Raw genomic sequence first — 4,841 nt, 5'->3', positions numbered from 1 at the left:
GACTGTCCGTGTACTGATTTTGGACAACTGATGCACCATGTCAGTACACATATCAGCACGCTGGTCCTTCCCGTGGACTGATCCGTGTACTGAACTCATATCAGCATGCTGACCACACATATCAGCATGCTGGCCCTTCCCGTGGACTGTCCGTGTACTGATTTTGGACAACTGATGCACCATGTCAGTACACATATCAGCATGCTGGCCCTTCGCGTGGACTGATCCGTGTACTGATCTGGACATAAACTCGAGTTTTGATGGACTGGACTGTCCAAGTAAGTCTGATTGGTCCAAGTAGTACTTATGCTGGCTCGACTTTCCATCATCCAACCAAGTGTTAACATTTTTCCTTGGTATGATCGAGACCAAGCGTACTGATGGGCAAGCGTACTGAAGGGATGAATTAACTCTTTTGGGTTTTAATGCTCCCGTCAGGATGCTTTTGGCCGAGACTTGTGCACATGCGGGCTGCATTTCATCGGCCAATCTGTAAGACCCGCTCCCGGCCGCCTAGGCCGCGGTCGATGCCTCACATGGCCGAACCTCCTAATTTTTGCCCCTTATTTATAATATCGCCTAAAGGCGAGGGCTAACTTAGATCTTAGCTAAAGACTTCCCTAGTCATTCATAGCCTAGATCCTTTCAACAGATACGCAGCGGATTATTCTCTAGTTAACCATTGGTCTAAAACCAATCTAACACTTGTCCAGTCGAATCACCTTAGCCTTGGCCAGTTTACTCAACTACCAATTAGCTTAAAGGTCAATCGTAAACCCAAACCAAGCCATACGATTCTGAGGTTCCATTCCCCTAACCATTCTATCTAGATCTACATAAGTAAATGCTAGATCATACCTTTGCCACATCTACGGAGCTTATTAGCTCATCGGTCCTCCATTGACTTGAATCGCTCTTGCTTAACAGCTGGACCACGATCACTCAATGATCTTACTTAAGGTCCTTATCTTGACTCCTGCATCAAACAGCTCCCCTAGGTACTTAGTCATTCAACCAACCATCCCCACAGACATAAGTAACCTTTGAGAAGTCTTTGAAAGGATAAGGGTTTGCATCTGGCCTTTCTCGGCTCATGCACAATCCGAAATCCTTTTACCTTATAGGCAATAGTACCAAGTCCATCTTCTGGACTGACAAAGCTCATTAGATCCTAAGTCAATCAACCAACCATCCTCACATGACTTGGAACTGATGAGTCATCATCTGGCCTGACCGGCCTTGGGACTTAACCCAGACAATAGATATGACTTGTTCATACCAACCGATGCATTCATTAATCAGGTTAGTACTGACACCTTAGACCATCATCCAGAGGTCAGGTCGTCCATACTCAACCATGATCAGATCTTACACGGCCTTCCTTGAACAATCACACCTAAGCTCAATACTTATGGTCTACGACACATAGTACTAGCCATACTCTTCGTCATGACTCTTAGCCAATCTCGAAGTTATCAACACCAAGGTTGATATCTAGAAGCATCACACCAATACTCTTACTCCAGCAACATGACTATCCATACTAGTGTTCGGCCATCGAACCATCGTCATGAAACATGATCCGACCACTAGACTTGATAAGCCATCGTCCACTTAGCATGCATTGATATGACCGGCCTTCCATTGCCATCATGTGGGTCTACGCCCTACATAAGGCATATGGCGCCTATCCTACTCACCAACCCGAGGTTGATTGTAAGATATCCTACTTAGCCTTTGCGGCTAGAACCATCCAACCATAGTCGGATTGTCCATAGTCCTGTCTAACCGTCTGATTAAGATCTAGGTGCGATCGGCCAGTTATAAGTCCGGCCCAAAGGCTCACGGACCTTCTTACCTGATCCGACCCAAAGCCTGGATCCATACCACAGAGTAAGGCCCAAGACCAAACCGGATTGCCTTGCAACCAATCAGACCTTGCGACACAACACTCCGGTTAAACTAACCGTCCGTCCGTTCGACTATGCAGCCGCGGACTGTCCACTTGGTTCGGCCTAAGCCTTGAACCAATGGTACCGTTTGGAACTCACACCCTTTGGGAACTAGTACCCTTTGGACACACGTGACTCTTGGCAAGTCATGACCCTTGGCAACTTGCACCCATTCAGATGTTCCAACCGTTCGACCTAACCGTCCGTATGGACTGTCTGGTCCGTGCGTGTGTCCGGCCTATGGCCAAAGGACCACGCCTTAACCTACACAAGTCATGAACCATTGTGACTGTTCAGGGAAGGGTTGCAACCGTTCAGAACAGAACAGAACCGCCCCTATCCAATCGGATCACCTGAGGGCGGTTTAGACCATGCGCGCGCCTAACTCATCGGTTATGGACCGCGACCGTATTTCTCAACCAGAACCACGGTTATAACCAATCCCAACACATCAACAAGGCCACGCCAATGTACAGAAGGAGTAGAAGAAGAATTAGATGAAAAGAATAAGAAGAATAGGATACAATCCAAACGCCCATGGCTAGACCGGTTCGGACTGTCCGATGGTCTTAGCCGATGAGTGGGTGGTTACCCCACTGACCTTATCTGACTGAACCACGGGGTTGGAGTCCTTCTCCAGACCTTTCTCTATGCCTTGGGTATTCATAACCACACGGCCTCCTCTCTCCTAAACCGTTCTCCTTGCCGGAGATACTAAACCACCACGACCGGCCTTTTTCCGGCCGATCTCTTGGCCAGAACTCTCTCTCTCTCTCTCTACGTTTTTCCATGAGTATTTTACTCTGGAATTGGATAATGAAATCGACATGAGAGCCCCCATATTTATAGAAAACTAGGGGGTAAGTCTTGCCCCACGAACAGGCACGACTTGCTAGCAAATGGGCACCATCGGCCAAGGGTTGTCCCCTTTCAGCCACTTGCATCCTTTCGCCCTTTCTGATTGGGTTTGGGGTCGGTCATAAGCCCAACCCACACCCCAAGCCTCCTGGACTTAGCCCACGGCCTTGTCCAAGTACCCAACAGCCCATGGCCTCATGGCCGGACCTCACAGCCCGCCACTGACCCAGACCCGGACCATCAGCCTAAAACCCGAACAGTCCGTCTAGCTGAGATGAGCTGACTCCCAGCTGCCTCAGCTGAGTGAGCTAGTAGTTCAGCTAGTGGAGCTGACTTAGTAGTGGCTGAGCTGGAGTGAACTCAACCTAGCTTCGTTAAGCTGGTCGAGCTACTTCTCTATCTCGTCCAGCTACCGTCTTACTCGTCTTAGCTGTCTCTTTGCTCTTATAAGGTTAAGTCTAAGTTTCCTTATGTCCTTAACCTTCTTTCTCGACCATGGAAATGCTTGCCTTGATGTCCTAAGACTGGCTAGTACGTTTCCTCGAACCATGGCTGTCCCAACAATCCTTTCCAGGATTGGGGGCGTTACAAGTCTCCCCCACTTGTAATGGATTCGTCCTCGAATCCGGTGATGATTATACCTTGTCCCAAGACAAAATATTCCAACCGAACTTATTCTAGTCTTGATCAGAGAATAGAACAAGCTTGATTCAAAACCACCAAATGACCACTTCGATGTACCAGTCAAGTCCTCACGAACTTGTTCCAATCTTTAGGCTGCTCGTCCTACAACAAGTCCTAACAGATTGTTATGGTTCTTTTGTCCTTCATGGACAATAAGGTTCATGACCTCAGCCACAACGTAATGGATCATCCCCTTAACCGGCCACAACCTTTTCAGGCTTGGCCACATTGCAATCTTAGTCCCTCCAGACTAAAAACGCCTCAGACTTGACTTCCGTCCTTCAGTGGACTTTGTCATAATTCGATCCTGGTCTTCCTTGGACTCGATCGTACTCTGGTCCTGGTCCACTCAGGGACTCGACCGTTTCACCCCGACCATAGGTCCATCTCCGAATAGGTCGTGGCCTGATCCTCGTCCTTTACTGGACTTGATCATTCTTAACCTTAGGTCAAACTCCGACTTGGTTGTACTGCGACCATGGTCCTCTCTCGGACATGGTCAATTTCGGCCCTGCCATCTCGGCCGGAGCCGACAGAAACGGACTCTAGGACAGCGGAGCTGTCCCTGGCTCTAGTTCAATCGTAAATGGATCCGACCTATCAGGGGGGACACCCTGAGGTACCTGGAACACATCTGGGAACTTCGACACCAACGAATCCTCTGAAAGGTCTTTCAGACAGACAGAACTGCCCGGCTCTGTAGTTGTAATTGTAGCCAAAAAGGACTGACAACCCTGTTCCAACATCCGAATCGCTCGAACTGCTAAAACCACTACTTTCTCTTGAGCCGGACACAGACATTGGTACTGGATCGGTCGAAGCCCAGTCTCCAATTGCACACGACCTCTATGGCAATCGAGAGTGGCCCGATACTTTCCCAACCAGTCCATACCTAGGATCATCTCGTGATTCTTTAGGTGGACACAGACCAGATTCACAGGGAAGACCTTTCCCTGGATCTGCACTGGGATATTCGACATGAGACCTAGTGAGTTCCTGGCTTGCCCACCGGCTGCCCTCACTATCCCAAAATTATCACCAGCGTACAGACAGAACAGACCCTTTCCGACCAGTCCCGGACTCACAAAACCTATGTGTAGCCCTGCGTCGGAAAGTACGTGGGTTTTTTTTACACCACCAATCATGAGGGTTCCTATCAGAGACCCCCATCAGAATCCCCTAGACAATTCTAGGTTCCAGACCAAGCATTACTACTTGAATGTAAAAAGATAAATTTAGAGATTGCTAGAGATCGAATCAAAAGATCCGAAAGCTCCATCGTCTCGTGACAGTTCATACACCCTTGGTGTTGTGGTTGGTTTGCCTTGGGACGCCTTGCCTGTGTCT

This window comes from Brassica napus, unplaced genomic scaffold (assembly GCF_020379485.1).
Source record: "Brassica napus cultivar Da-Ae unplaced genomic scaffold, Da-Ae ScsIHWf_515;HRSCAF=775, whole genome shotgun sequence".
In the NCBI taxonomy this organism is placed as follows: Eukaryota; Viridiplantae; Streptophyta; class Magnoliopsida; order Brassicales; family Brassicaceae; genus Brassica; species Brassica napus.
The sequence above is the reverse complement of the archived record's forward strand: the minus strand, read 5'-3'. Positions refer to the sequence as shown.